At 43.7% G+C, this 16,099-nt stretch overlaps 1 protein-coding gene across 1 annotated transcript in view; it reads left to right on the top strand.

Moving 5' to 3' along the window:
- PITPNA (phosphatidylinositol transfer protein alpha) overlaps window positions 1-2,924 on the top strand; it is a 102,150-nt gene extending 99,226 nt beyond the window's left edge. Inside the window, exon 12 of the mRNA XM_063956087.1 lies at window positions 1,503-2,924. The gene's annotated coding sequence lies outside the window, so the exon portion shown is untranslated. The remainder of the gene's footprint in view (window positions 1-1,502) is intronic.
- Window positions 2,925-16,099: the final 13,175 nt, after the last annotated feature.

Genomic DNA, 16,099 nt, shown 5'->3' with positions numbered 1-16,099 from the left:
TGAGAAAAACACTTCTAGCGCTCATTTGCAAGTTTAGGATCCCATCTCCCATCAATACAACACCCCCCCGTACCTGTCTCACATGGGATGTAGTCAGGATCATTACGGTCAAAATACAGACGTCGGGATAGCGACCGCCAGAATGCCGGCAGCGCCGCCACAGCTATTCCGAATTCCTAGGTGTTCACGACATCCATGGAGTGGGAATAGAACCTGTGGCAAGCTAAGCGAGCCACTAAGCCTGCAGCATGGTGAGCGTAGCGAGCCTGCAAGGGGATTCGTTCCACTCGCCCCCCTTGCCGGCATTCTGATGGTTGGGATTCTGGCACCGGTATTTTGACCGCCGTAATTCCCGTTCCCAACCCGTCCCACGTCACTTATCCCATCATGCAGCTTCTAGAGAACTTCCCATGAAAACGGACATGTCTATGTGGTCATATTTTCCTTACAAACCTCCTAAATGTATCATTATGATGACTATACATTGAGATGGGTGTACCAGAGGTTCTGCACTTTGACCCGTATTTTTTTTTTTTTTTTTTTTTAACCTTAAAATAAGATCTCCCCTACCTTTTACCTGCTCAGGGAAGTGCGCAGAAAGAATGTACATTTCCTGGGAAAATACAATGCAAGTTTGGAATTGTATTGCAAATGCTATTCCCTATGCAAATTAGCCATCAAAATTAGTTTGCAGGACCCACCTGACTCCTAACTTAATTGACAGCTTATAGGCACTACACACTGGCTGATCCGCCGCCGAGCTGCCCGACGGCGGATACGGCCGACGGGCGATCCGGCGGCGGGGGGGCAGTGACGGGGGGAGTGAAGTTTCTTCTCTCCCCCCGTGACCCGGCTGCATTGAAGTGCAGGCAAATATGGACGAGATCGTCCATATTGGCCTGCATGTACAGCTGACGGGGGACCAGCGTGAACGAGCGCGGGGCCGCGCATCGTTCATCGCTGGAGCCTCCACACTGCACGATATGAGCGTTATCTCGTTCATTAATGAACGAGATCGTTCATATCGTGCACTCATGTCGGCCAGTGTGTAGGGCCCTTTAGAGTCACGTGCCAGCTCCTCACCTTACCTTCTACACTCCATAGATGCCAGTGTGGAGGGAAGAGAATTTAGGAGCCAGTTGTTCCTGGAACAAACCATGTTGCAATGGAAATAGTGCAAATGCATGTATTCATTTATGTAGTTATTTTGCATGCAGGGAAAGTACTGGCTGCTCTTGCATGTAGCAACTTTTTTATTACCCTGAAATTCAGAATTAAGCTAGGACACATCCCTTCCAAACTATAAATCTGCCCTTCCTGCAGTGCAAACATGATTTTGCTAAGGTGCAAATTCCTCCTTATTATTTTTTTTTGCTTTGACCCCAGGGCTCCAGATGTTCAACTTGTAAGTTTGTGAAGGCTTCAATTTTTTTTACACTGTAGCAAATATTAGCTTATGTTTTGTCGTGGGCCGCTTCATCTATTTCTCTGGTCTTTTTTAGGTTTGAACTGGCGCGATGAACAGGAAACCTGTGTACCAGTCCTGATGGATTGCTCACTTCTGGATCAAGACCAACTACATGTTTTTGCAGATGATTTTAACCCCTTGTAGTTTACTCTAGGCACCGTTTAATATTGTGAGCTAGTAGTCCTATAATGAGCAAGCACTAAGATTCTCACACCTGCGTGATGAAGGAGCTCACTACTCAGGTGCGTTGTGTATATATTGTATTAACAAAGCCCTCCGCTCTTCTATTTTCATTGTCCCCAGAGAGTTTTCCATTGAGCTCCTAATTAATTTAAATGTCACTTTTAGAGAGAGAAATTGTATTGTGATATTTGTGAATTGAAAATAGTTTTTCATTTTCACTTTTTTTTTTTTGTTTTTTTTGAGGCACATGAATTGCTTTCACGGTCTTAAAATTGTGGGAGTTAAAGGGTACAAACCCGAAAGATTCTACAATATTATTCTACGTCAATCCCCTCTATTCGATTGATCAAAAGCTAAATGAAATGAAAGGGCTCCACAGCACAACTAGTTTTATTTATCTCCCTCCATTTTGGAAATTCATGTTTTTATTTTATTTCTTTTTTGTCACCAGTTGCTATGTTATAAATAACTGCAAAGCTGATGCATAAAATGCTTATACTGTGATCTGATAATCATTCCAAGTAATCTCAATTTATACCTCCCAAAACTCCCAGATGAAATATAGCATACACTTTTGCTAGGCTTCTAAGCGACACTCTGGTAGCAATATCCAAAAAAAACCTTCTAAAGCTGGCTGGGAGTGCTGGGACGTCTAGTTCAACAAAACAACTTATATCTGGTTGAATAAATGGATCATGTTCAAAATGTTGACAAGATTCGGGGATAACCTCATCTGAAATTTAAAAAAAAAAGTTTTCGGTTGAGTTATGTAAAACAAGTAAAATGTTCTTCTCTCTGCTACACCTGTTCCAGACCCAGGAACAAATCCTTCACCTGCTCTGGTAACTTCCTAGCAGTGTATATAAGCTCCCTTCCTACTACGCTTCCTATTAATCACAATGGGAAACTCTTGGGGACACTCACACCATCACAGCTGTGGGGATTCAGGTTCTCCTTTAAACTTTTAGCAAACGGCATTTGTGCAATAACCAAGTACTCTGCAGAATTTAATTTGTTCACGATTTCCCCCCTGTATTATATCTGTTCATCATGCCATAATGACAATATTGGGTGCAGTTCAGCCCCTTACGATAACTGTATGTTTTAGTCTGTGTACAAAGTAGAATTGTTGAAGATATGATAAAATAGGCCTATTTTAATATAAATACAGATAACGTCATAGTTTTAACATCATTCCTGTGCATTTTTTTCTACAGTTCTGAAAAATTGTCAACTGAGAATTAGATTGTTATTAAAATGTTTGGCTATGGAATCCACCTTATTATTACTTGACAAATCAGCACAGACTGCTTTAGCATGGAGATCTTCAAATTGTGGCTGGGATACGGTCATTAGGTCGATCGCTATTGGTCGACATGGTCAATAGGTCGACATGAGTTTTATTTTATTTTTAAATAATTTTTTTTAACTTTTTCATACTTTACGATCCACGAGGACAAACGGTGCACTAATTGGGGTTCCCCGTAACTTTACGATGAAAACGACACCAAAAACAGTCAAAAAAATGCAAGTCGACCTATTGACCATGTGTATGTCGACCAGTAGTGGTTGACCTAATGACTGTCGACCTAATGACCCATACCCTTGTGGCTTACTCTCTAACTGCGGCTTCATTGATTGTCTCTGATACCTGGCTGCTATGTGGTAACTAGCGGAGAATCCTAGCTAGAACCAAATATCACCTCTTTCTGTCCTCTTTACAATGCATCAGGTATCAGAAGATAAGACAATGGGCCTAGCAGTGTGGTTTGTAATAACTGTAAATGTCACTTATATTTCACTCCCAGGATCTATTTGTAGCTGTCATAATTATTTCATGCAGATTGTGAAAGAAAAAACAATGTAATCTATAAAATGTGTATTTTGTGTCTCTAATCAGTTTACACTGTTAGAGGTTCCAACAAAGTAATGCTTAAAAAAAAGTGAGACAGAGCTGCTATAGGATGACCATGCAAAATCAAAGGAAATAAAAATAAATAGAATAAATATATATATATAATTTCCAAGAAAGAGAGAGAATACCTGCTGCATAAAAACAAAATAGGAAAAATTTAATATTTACAGATTTCTTCTGTAATTTCAGATATGTTTTAAAGGATTTTACTAGAAGTACATATTGCTTAAACTGCTTCTGTTACCTACCCACAGTGGTGGCAGCCATTTTGTGGGATGTACTGATATCGAAGACCAAAGCCTATCTATTCAGTATGTACATTGTGATATTGTGTTCCCCTGCTAATGATCCTGTCCACAGAATGCCTTCCTCCACTAAGTGACAGGTGGATATTCCTATAAAAGTTGTTCCACTGGTAGTCCTAATGTCTTATTTGACAATTTGTACATATTAGAACATATTTTTGTGGACAATGATTACCAATTAACGCAGCAGACTGTGCATTTGGGCTGTAACTGCCTGCCACTTGTCACGTCAGAATGCGGCGTTCAATGAAGCGAGCCCTTTATCATGAATTAACCAATCACAGCTAGTATTATATTCTTATTAACCATTTTTGTCAAAATTTTCTTCAAAAATACATCATGTACTACTTATTTGACTTCTAATCTGTTTCCTCACATTCCTTTGTGGGCAGCTGAATCCTTCTAATACTAGCATTTCTTGTAAACCACAGGTAGGAGATAGATATGCCGTAGGTATTCTATCAGGCTAATAGAAAACTTTTAGTAGTAATACATAATACTCAATTGTACTTTGTAATAGATAAAACACCATGGGCGGGATGTAATGAAGTCCAAGTTTGTTGCCTGTGCGGGATGCAGCCGAACTAGGATGTTTTTTTAAAGGTGCAATCCTGTACAAGGCTAATTCATATCTTGTACATGAATGCCCATTTAAAAAAAAAAAAGTCTGAGTTCGGCCAGCATCCCACATGGCCGCCAAGCTCAGACTTCAGTACATCCCGTCCAAGGTGTATTAAACACACCATTGTTCGCTTGCCCTTCTATGTTGTTGGATTCCCACATAGGGGCTGATTGAGAGATGGATGCAAGTGGCACAGCTGCTCTGGCTTGTGCGAAATCATGCAAATGTTGCAGTAAAAAGGACGCCCACCGTTGACTTCTGAAGACGCAGCATTGGATCAGCTACGTAACCATCAGACATCTGAGTCATGTCCTGCAAAATCACCCTATTGGAGCCAGTGAAGCTGCGTCCCAGGACACAACCACTGGCTTCAGCACGCCTGGAAAACAGGGCCTAGACGCCCCCATTTTCTGGAACGCTGCTGCACCTACATTCCAGCAGCATCTCAATCATGCTACAGTTTTTGGGGCACCGCAACAGACATTGCAGGACCTGATCTGCCATGCTGTGTGCGGCTCCTGTGTATTATGGGTCCGAGATTTACGTAATATTTAATGATCTGCACATCCAGACAGCAGTTGTGCAAACAGCCCACCTTATTATGTGTTGGATGCTGTATATATTTTGTTTTTCTTAGTTTAGGGAAAGAATACATATTTTTTTAGCAATATATATCTACAATCAGCCCAATTACCTATTTGCATTGTAGAAATAAACATTTTACCTCAGCTTGCATCTCTCATTGGCCAACAGGATGCCAGTATTAAGCGTGTCCCTCTTGTGTTTTAGGAGGGCAGCTGCTCTTTCATTTTATGTGATAATTGTTGCTTTGTGTTGCGGAAGGTGGAGGCTAACCAAAGCTGCAAGAAAGAGAAAAAATTAGGTGTTGGAAATCTGGGTTTTAGGGAGTGGTATCATGACATGGAAAACTTTTCCCAGTTGAGGGTAAATAACTGAAGTTAGTGTTGCATGCTAGTTATTAAACGCCTCCTTTCCAGAAATCATTGAAATTTTCTTGTCATTGAGACTAACAACCGTATTCTGCAAACTGGCATTCTGTAGAGCTTTCCTGCCAGGCTCACAGCATGAATGCACAAGGCAGAGGCGTTCTTAGTTTTGTCGTGCTGTCGCTCTGCAGCTTCCCTCACCAAGTATCACACTGCCTCAGTTATACAGTATATTCCATAGCAGTGCTGTGTCATCCATTTCCTAGCAATGTAGTAAGGATCTTTTACAAATTGCCACTGATGTACACCTTAAAGCACCGTAACGGTCAGCGTAACCTGATGTTTCACCCTGCTAGGTGCTTCTTCTGATTCTCGGCTAAAGTTTAACGGGGCCATAATTAGGGCCACATTAAAAGTATAACATGAGAACCAATGACCATCAGTTCTGTGCTTGTGGAAGATTAGTCTTTTTACTGAATACCACCCCTAAAATATGTCCTTCCCATAACTTCCCAACACTGTATCTTAGATTGCATTATTAATCTCACTCCAAAAGAAATCTTGTGTTTGCACCTCTCTACAGAACCTAGCATCCTGGTGCAAGTACTCTGCTAAAGCCCCCGTTTTGGCTTCTCCAAAGTTCTTCTACTCTGCAAATGCTGCCTTCTTGTAATACACACCCATAAGCTTTGGCAGGAATCGGGACACACTGTAGTCCAATGCTGGTTTGTGCTCTTTTATAGGCTGCCAGTGCATTTGCTGAGGGAGCATGGGTCTACTGCCGCAACAGTTGTGGTTCATAAGGCGGGTATATCATCCAGTGTTTGTTCATTGATAAGGATATGGCTGCCTGGAGGGATATGACATAAAGAGAATGAACCTTTACCAGAAAAAGCTGTTTTCTTATATTATGCAATATACTATAGGCATACTTGCTGATTTTTGGAGAGTTTTCCTGGACTTCCAGGAGAATAGGCCTGACTCCCAGATTTCCAGTGGAGTGGGCATTCTGGGAGCTTGATGCAATATATGGTGAATTGCATCATGGTGGCTTTGTCTCCTGCTGCACAATAGCCGAGTCACGCTGCCACGGCCCCAGCTTTCCCACTTGGACCACAGCAAGTATGACTATAGGTATGCTATGTGGTGCAGATCTATTTTTACACGAGAAGGCAATAAATGCACAAATACAGTAGATATAGATTTATATGTGTTGGGTTTTTTTTTAACCATATACGCATTCAGAGCTTTGTTGCTGGATGCAGGGAGAAACACCTGTAGTACTGATAAGTGGCTGAAGTGCATGAAAGGAATGGACAAGTTTGCAAATCAGTTACTAACAGCTCATTCACATCTCTTTGCTCTAGGAATTGCAATATCCCTGTACATATGGTGACTGTAAAGGAGGATATTACTGTATGGAGATTTTGGCATGTTTCACACTTGATGCCACCCCTTGAAAGTATACATGGTGCAAGGCCTGCCATTTTTTTTATTTTTTTTTGGGGGGGGGGGGGGGGGGGGGGGGGGAACAACTGCTATGCTAGAACTCTGGGATCTATGTATTAAGCCTTGGAGAGAGATAAAGTACCAACCAACCAGCTCCTAACTGTCATTTTTCAAACACAGCCTGTAACATGGCAGTTAGGAGCTGATTGGTTGGTACTATCCGTCCTCTTTCTATCTCTACAAGGCTTAGTACATAGACCCATGTTTCTTACATATTCATAAAATGTGCCCCAAGTGTAATTTTATACTGGACTGGACTGTGATTATCGGCTTGTTTGCTACCCTACTTACATACAGCTAATTTATGGTCTGAACGAATACTTATAGGAATACAACCTACTGATTCTCTGAGTATTACTGACTTCATGACCATGATGTCACTAGTGAAGAAGGAATTGATGGGATAAATTCCCGTAAGTTCAGCCCACAATTTGGCTGCCTTGCCTGTTTGTAGGCGACCGGAGCAATTTAAGATCATATTGTAAAGTATGTGTGCTGGTTTGACACCAGTATCTGCCAGACAGTGGTACTTATGTTCTACAAGTAATGGTCCTATCTTTTCTCACAATAAAAGTGGAAGAGTCTGAACTGAAGTCATCAAACAATGTTCTCCAAACTGCTGCTGCTCTTGTCTGGTTATACCTTGAGTACATCCTCAGCTGATATTCAGACCGATTCTGATTGTTTGATAACATTCTTCCTTTTGAAATAAGTACTATTTGTAGATTTGCCTAGACTATTATTGTTGTTTCTTTTATGTGAGTTTGTGCCTTTTTTGTCTAATATTCCAATGCAGGTATATTGGAAATAAATATTCTAGAAGACTCTTGATGTGTTATGTCTCAGTTATACAGTAGCTTCCAGCACATACAGCAGGCCTACTATTAGTGGGTTGTCACCAGTGGTTATCAGGCACAGCTGATCCACTGAACCCAGATCAGAATCTGTTTGCACATTTGCAGAAGGGTCAGTCAGGAGGTTGAAGTGATGAGCTTCTACATCATATAGACACCAATTAATAATTCTAATAATATCACTATAAAGTATGGGGTTTATCAATAACTATGGAGGTGATTGTCTCTCTACCCAGCAATCTACTCTGATAATCCTTATACATTTATATATTGCTGTAGAGTACTGTACACTGCCTGCAATATTTTATGTCACTCTATTTCTCTATTGTACTATACAGTGTATATATATATATATATATATATATATATATATATAAATATACAGTTGTGCTCATAAGTTTACACACCCTAGCAGAATTTGTGATTTTCTAGCCATTTGTCAGAGAATATGAATGATAACTCACAAACTTTTCTTTCACTCATGGTTAGTGGTTGGGTGAAGCCATTTATTGTCAAACAACTGTTTACTCTTTTTAAATCATAATGACAACAGAAACTACCCAAATGACCCTGATCAAAAGTCTACATACCCCAGTTCTTAATACCGTGTATTGCCTCCTTTAACATCAATGACAGCTTGAAGTCTTTCGTGGTAGTTGTGGATGAGGCTCTTTATTTTTTCAGATGGTAAAGCTGCCGATTCTTCTTGGCAAAAAGCCTCCAGTTCCTGTAAATTCTTGGACTGTCTTGCATGAACTGCACGTTTGAGATCTCCCCAGAGTGGCTCAATAATATTGAGGTTAGGAGACTGAGATGGCCACTCCAGAACCTTCACTTGTGTTTTGGATCATTGTCCTGTTGGAACGTCCAAGTACGTCCCATGCGCAGCTTCCGGGCTGATGAGTGCAAATTTTCCTCCAGTATTTTCTGATGACATGCTGCATTCATCTTGCCATCAATTTTGACCAAGTTTCCAGTGCCTTTGTAGCTCACACATCCCCAAAACATCAGCGATCCACCTCCGTGTTTCACAGTAGGAATGGTGTACCTTTCATCATAGGCCTTGTTGACTCCTCTCCAAATGTAACGTTTATGGTTGTGGCCAAAAAGTTAAATTTTGGTCTCATCACTCCAAATGACTTTGTTCCAGAAGTTTTGAGGCTTGTCTCTGTGCTGTTTGGAGTATTGTAAGCGGGATGCTTTGTGGCATTTGTGTAGTAATGGCTTTCTTCTGGCGACTCGACCATGCAGCCCATTTTTCTTCAAATGCCTCCTTATTGTGCATCTTGAAACAACCACACCACTTTTTTTCAGAGAGTCCTGTATTTCAGCTGAAGTTATTTGTGGATTTTTCTTTGCATCCCGAACAATTTTCCTGGCAGTTGTGGCTGAAATTTTTGCTGGTCTACCTGACCTTGATTTGGTTTCCACAGAATTCCTCATTTTCCACTTCTTAATTAGAGTTTGAACACTGCTGATTGGCATTCTCAATTGCTTGGATATCTTTTTATATCCCTTTCCTGTTTTATACAGTTCAATTACCTTTTGCTGCAGATCCTTTGACAATTCTTTTGCTTTCCCCATGACTCAGAATCCAGACACATCAGTGCAGCACTGGATGAAAGATGCAAGGGTCTTTCAGGAGTCCAGAAACTCACTGACCTTTTATACACACACACTGATTACAAGCAAACAGATCACAGGTGAGGATGGTTACCTTTTAGTAGCCAATCAAACCTGTTTGTGTCAACTTGTGTGCATGTTATCAGGCCAAAATCTCCAGGGTATGTAAACTTTTGATCAGGGTCATTTGGGTACTTTCTGTTGTCATTATGATTTAAAAAGAGTAAACACAGTTGTTTGACAATAAATGGCTTCACCCAACCACTAGCCATGAGTGAAAGAAAAGTTTGTGAGTTATCATTCATATTCTCTGACAAATGGACAGAAAATCACAAATTCTGCTAGGGTATGTAAACTTATGAGCACAACTTATATATATATATATATATATATATATATATATATATATATATATATATATAACCTGACTCATTTGCAACTAAAAAATACATAAAAAAACTAAGACCTATATGATCAATTCTCCAATAATAATTACTGCATTACACAGCCAGTTGATGCATTGAACATCATATAATTAAATTGTAGAAATGTTAAATCCCAGTGCTAAATGTGGAATTTATAGTAGTATGCCCTTGGCTGAGCATTACACCACAGAAGATGGCGGCTGGCTGGTTGGTTCCAGATTTTAGTTTACTTTAGTTAAACTCCTTCAAATTGTGACTAATACATAATATCTGGAAGAGAGTTATATTCATTAAACTGTCTGCTATGTCTACATAATAAAATAAAAAATCTTAAAATAATTGGGCGGGATTCAAATCTTCTGGACCCCCTCCCGCCCGCCGGCTGTATTAAAATGTTGCTGCCGATGGGCGCGATATCAGCATTTCAGCTCGCCACCCTCTGGGGTGGTGAGCTGAAATGCACAAAAAGTGACCCATTTGGACGCCCATCGCGATCGCGCCCATGACTTTAGTCGGGTTTAGCTGCTTTACGTGGCTAAACCTGTCTCTTATGGGCGCGATAGCAGGGGGCCATAGAATATCGCCCCGTGATCTCCTGTCACTTTAGACGGGAGATTGGGGGCAATAAAAGATTTGAATCCTGCCCTTTGAGTCCCATTGATAGATTAGCAAATCACAGAGTCAATAGAATAGTCTAATACAGTAGAAATCAGAAACTAACCAGTGTGCAGCACTTTGTAGATAGGAGATAAGTTATGTTAATTCATCCATCCAATAAGAGAAGGCATCTTGGAGCTTTTCTAAATGTACGTCACAGTAGCCCTACATTATAGGAAATAAGATGTTTGAATATACCATTGTTATCTATAAGACCATTGTTATCTATATCTATAAGTTGGTCATTACATGCACTATATGAGACATCCAAAAGGGTCCCTGAAGTGTCCTAAAATAGTTCTACTTATAGGTGCCCTAAAATAGCTATACTTATAGGAAGTACCAAAGTAGCAGTTATTGGAATTTAACATCTCTATAATGCCTACTGTGCATATTTTGCAGCATTTTACACAATGTATCATTAACATTCACTGCCAAATTAGAACGTCTATGTTTTCTATTGCTTAAACACATCATTACATGTCACCATGAGACGATTAACCATCCAATATATGTTTCTCTAACGTCCTAGTGGATGCTGGGGACTCCGTAAGGACCATGGGGAATAGACGGGCTCCGCAGGAGACAGGGCACTTTAAGAAAGAATTAGGATACTGGTGTGCACTGGCTCCTCCCTCTATGTCCCTCCTCCAGACCTCAGTTTGAATCTGTGCCCGGACGAGCTGGGTGCACCTTAGTGAGCTCTCCTGAGCTTGCTAGGAAAGAAAGTATTTTGTTAGGATTTTTTATTTTCAGAGAGATCTGCTGGCAACAGAATCTCTGCTACGTGGGACTGAGGGGAGAGAAGCAGCCCTACTCACTAGAAGATAGGTCCTGCTTCTTAGGCTACTGGACACCATTAGCTCCAGAAGGATCGTACACAAGAACGCACCCTTGGTCGTCTGATCCCGGAGCCGCGCCGCCGCCCCCCTCGCAGAGCCAGAAGACGGAAGCCGGCGTCAGAAGCAAGAAAACTTCGAAATCGGCGGCAGAAGACTCCAGTCTTCATATGAGGTAGCGCACAGCACTGCAGCTGTGCGCCATTGCTCCCACACTAAACCCACACACTCCGGTCACTGCAGGGCGCAGGGGGGGGCGCCCTGGGCAGCAATTAAGTACCTCTTGGCAAAAGCAGCATATATACAGTTGGGCACTGTATATATGCATGAGCCCCCGCCATTATTTTTACACAAAACGCGGGACAGAAGCCCGCCGCTGAGGGGGCGGGGCTTCTTCCTCAGCACTCACCAGCGCCATTTTCTCTCCACAGCTCCGCTGAGAGGAAGCTCCCCAGGCTCTCCCCTGCAGAATCACGATAGAAAGAGGGTAAAAAGAGAGGGGGGGCACATAAATTTGGCGCAAAAACAGTATATACAGCAGCTACTGGGTTAACACTAAGTTACTGTGTGACTCCTGGGTAATATAGCGCTGGGGTGTGTGCTGGCATACTCTCTCTCTGTCTCTCCAAAAGGCCTTGTGGGGGAACTGTCTTCAAATAGAGCATCCCCTGTGTGTGTGGTGTGTCAGTACGCTTGTGTCGGCATGTTTGACGAGGAAGGCTATGTGGAAACAGAGCGGGTACAAATGAATGTGGGGATGGCGCCGACACCCGATTGGATGGATATGTGGAAGGTTTTAAATGATAATGTTAATTCCTTCCATAAAAGGTTGGATAAAGCTGAAGCCTTGGGACAGTCAGGGTCTCAACCCATGCCTGATCCTACAGCGCAGAGGCCGTCGGGGTCTCAGATGCGCCCACTATCCAAAGTTGTTGACACAGATATCGACACAGATTCCGACTCCAGTGTTGATGGCGATGATGCAAAGTTGCAGCCTAAAATGGCTAAAGCCATCCGCTACATGATTATAGCAATGAAAGATGTGTTACACATCACAGAGGAAACCCCAGTCCCTGACAAGAGGGTTTATATGTATGGGGAAAAAAGGCAAAAGGTGACCTTTCCCCCTTCACATGAGTTAAATGAGTTATGTGAAAAGGCTTGGGAATCTCCAGATAGAAAACTGCAGATTTCCAAACGGATGCTTATGGCGTATCCTTTCCCGCCAACGGACAGGTTACGCTGGGAATCCTCCCCTAGGGTAGACAAAGCTTTAACACGCTTATCCAAGAGGGTAGCCCTGCCGTCACAGGATACGGCCACCCTAAAAGATGCTGCGGATAGAAAGCAGGAGGGTATCCTGAAGTCCATTTATAGACATTCAGGTACCCTACTAAGGCCGGCGATTGCGTCGGCCTGGATGTGTAGTGCTGTAGCAGCATGGACAGATACCTTATCTGAGGAACTTGATACCTTGGACAAGGATACTATAGTACTGACCCTGGGGCATATAAAAGACGCTGTCCTATATATGAGAGATGCCCAAAGAGACATTAGCCTACTGGGCTCTAGAATAAATGCAATGTCCATTTCCGCCAGAAGGGTCCTGTGGGCTCGGCAATGGACAGGCGATGCCGACTCAAAAAGGCACATGGAGGTTTTACCTTACAGGGGTGAGGAGTTGTTTGGGGACGGTCTCTCGGACCTGGTCTCCACAGCTACGGCTGGAAAGTCAAATTTTTTGCCATATATTCCCTCACAACCTAAGAAAGCACCGTATTATCAAATGCAGTACTTTCGATCACATAGAGGCAAGAAAGTCCGAGGTGCGTCCTTTCTTGCCAGAGGCAGGGGTAGAGGAAAGAAGCTGCACAATACAGCTAGTTCCCAGGAACAGAAGTCCTCCCCGGCTTCCTCTAAATCCGCCGCATGACGCTGGGGCTCCACAGGCGGAGCCAGGCCCAGTGGGGGCGCGTCTCCGAAATTTCAGCCACAAGTGGGTTCACTCACAGGTGGATCCCTGGGCTATAGAGATTGTGTCTCAGGGTTACAAGCTGGAATTCGAAGTGATGCCCCCTCACCGTTACCTCAAATCGGCCCTGCCAGCTTCCCCCATAGAGAGGGAAATAGTGTTAGCAGCAATTCACAAATTGTATCTCCAGCAGGTGGTGGTAAAGGTTCCCCTCCTTCAACAGGGAAGGGGTTACTATTCAACAATGTTTGTGGTACAGAAACCGGACGGTTCGGTCAGACCCATATTGAATTTAAAATCCCTGAACATATACCTGAAAAGGTTCAAGTTCAAGATGGAATCGCTCAGGGCGGTCATCGCAAGTCTGGAGGAAGGGGATTTTATGGTGTCTCTGGACATAAAGGATGCTTACCTTCATGTCCCCATTTATCCACCTCATCAGGAGTACCTCAGATTTGTGGTACAGGATTGTCATTACCAATTCCAGACGTTGCCGTTTGGTCTGTCCACGGCACCGAGAATATTTTCCAAGGTAATGGCAGAAATGATGGTGCTCCTGCGAAAGCAGGGAGTCACAATTATCCCATACTTGGACGATCTCCTCATAAAGGCGAGGTCCAGAGAGCAGTTGCTGATCAGCGTAGCACGCTCTCGGGAAGTGTTACAACAGCACGGCTGGATTCTGAATATTCCACAGTCGCAGCTGATTCCTACAACGCGTCTGCCCTTCCTGGGCATGATTTTGGACACAGACCAGAAGAAGGTTTTTCTCCCGACGGAGAAGGCTCAGGAACTCATGACACTGGTCAGAGATCTCTTAAAACCAAAACAGGTGTCGGTGCATCACTGCACGCAAGTCCTGGGAAAGATGGTGGCGTCATACGAGGCCATTCCCTTCGGCAGGTTCCATGCGAGAACCTTTCAATGGGATCTGTTTGACAAGTGGTCCGGATCGCATCTACAGATGCATCGGCTGATCACCCTATCCCCCAGGACCAGGGTGTCTCTTCTGTGGTTGCTGCAGAGTGCTCACCTTCTCGAGGGCCGCAGATTCGGCATTCAGGACTGGGTCCTGGTGACCACGGATGCAAGCCTCCGAGGGTGGGGGGCAGTCACACAGGGAAGAAATTTCCAGGGTCTGTGTTCAAGTCAGGAGACTTGCCTTCACATCAATATCCTGGAACTAAGGGCCATATACAACGCCCTAAGTCAAGCGGAGACCCTGCTTCGCAACCAATCGGTGCTGATTCAATCAGACAACATCACCGCAGTGGCTCATGTAAACCGCCAAGGCGGCACAAGGAGCAGGGTGGCGATGGCGGAAGCCACCAGAATTCTTTGATGGGCGGAGAATCACGTACGAGCACTGTCAGCAGTGTTCATTCCGGGAGTGGACAACTGGGAAGCAGACTTCCTCAGCAGACACGACCTCCACCCGGGAGAGTGGGGACTTCATCAAGAAGTCTTCACGCAGATTGCAAGGCGATGGGAACTGCCACAGGTGGACATGATGGCATCCCGTCTCAACAAAAAGCTACAGAGGTATTGCGCCAGGTCAAGAGACCCTCAGGCGATAGCTGTAGACGCACTAGTGACACCGTGGGTGTTCCAGTCGGTTTTTGTGTTTCCTCCTCTTCCTCTCATACCCAAGGTGCTGAGAATCATAAGAAAAAGAGGAGTGAGAACTATACTCATTGTTCCGGATTGGCCAGGAAGGACTTGGTAGCCAGAGCTACAAGAAATGCTCACAGAGGACCCATGGCCTCTACCTCTAAGACAGGATCTGTTACAACAGGGGCCCTGTCTGTTCCAAGACTTACCGCGGCTGCGTTTGACGGCATGGCGGTTGAACGCCGGATCCTAGCAGAAAAAGGCATTCCGGATGAGGTTATTCCTAGGCTGATAAAGGCTAGGAAGGACGTGACGGCTAAACATTATCACCGTATATGGCGAAAATATGTTGCTTGGTGTGAGGCCAGGAATGCCCCTACGGAGGAATTCCAGCTGGGCCGTTTCCTTCACTTCTTACAGTCGGGAGTGACTTTGGGCCTAAAATTGGGGTCCATTAAGGTCCAGATTTCGGCCCTATCCATTTTCTTTCAAAAAGAACTGGCTTCTCTTCCTGAAGTTCAGACGTTTGTAAAGGGAGTGCTGCATATTCAGCCCCCGTTTGTGCCCCCAGTGGCACCTTGGGATCTTAACGTGGTGTTGAGTTTCCTGAAATCACACTGGTTTGAGCCACTTAGAACCGTGGAGTTAAAATATCTCACGTGGAAGGTGGTCATGCTATTAGCCTTGGCTTCGGCTAGGCGTATGTCAGAATTGGCGGCTTTGTCACATAAAAGCCCCTATCTGGTTTTCCATATGGACAGGGCAGAATTGCGGACTCGTCCACAATTTCTGCCAAAAGTGGTGTCATCTTTTCATATGAACCAACCTATTGTGGTGCCTGTGGCTACTCGTGACTGGGAGGATTCCGAGTTACTAGATGTAGTCAGGGCTTTGAAGATTTATGTGGCCAGAACGGCTAGAGTCAGGAGAACTGAGTCGCTGTTTATCCTGTATGCATCCAACAAGCTGGGTGCTCCTGCTTCAAAGCAAACCATTGCTCGCTGGATCTGTAACACGATTCAGCAGGCTCATTCTGCGGCTGGATTGCCGCTTCCAAAATCAGTGAAAGCCCACTCCACAAGGAAGGTGGGCTCTTCTTGGGCGGCTGCCCGAGGGGTCTCGGCATTACAGCTTTGCCGAGCGGCTACTTGGTCAGGTTCAAACACTTT

Source organism: Pseudophryne corroboree, chromosome 2 (assembly GCF_028390025.1).
Source record: "Pseudophryne corroboree isolate aPseCor3 chromosome 2, aPseCor3.hap2, whole genome shotgun sequence".
Lineage (NCBI taxonomy): Eukaryota > Metazoa > Chordata > Amphibia > Anura > Myobatrachidae > Pseudophryne > Pseudophryne corroboree.
Note: the sequence above shows the minus strand (reverse complement) of the source record. Positions and strands in the feature narration are given on the sequence as shown.